We start from the raw sequence: 370 nt of genomic DNA, 5'->3' as shown, positions 1-370 counted from the left end.
CTTTTTGCCCGCCGCGCTCCTCGGAGCGGCTCGGGCGCACAACATTCGCCGGCTGAGCCGCTGCCAAGCGCTCGTGTACGCGAACCACGGAGATCCCTCCCGTGTCATTCAGTAAGATTTGGAAAACTCCCATTTCGATTCTTTTTGTGGCCGGAGTCCGTCATTCTCGCCACGTTGATCGTCTACGAATGGGCGCGACGGAAACATGTTCAAGAAAAAAGACAAACGTTTAACACGTCAAGGCGTTGTGCTTATTTACGCAAAAGTATTCAGGCCACATAAAAAAAACAAAAAAAAAAACACCACGATAGTGATTCTCTTTTGAGCGCCCGAAAGAAGAGTAACCACCATCCATCCATCCATTGTGTGA

The sequence above is a fragment of the Hippocampus comes genome, unplaced genomic scaffold (genome assembly GCF_001891065.2).
Source record: "Hippocampus comes isolate QL1 unplaced genomic scaffold, H_comes_QL1_v1.1 scaffold444, whole genome shotgun sequence".
NCBI lineage: Eukaryota > Metazoa > Chordata > Actinopteri > Syngnathiformes > Syngnathidae > Hippocampus > Hippocampus comes.
Note: the sequence above shows the minus strand (reverse complement) of the source record.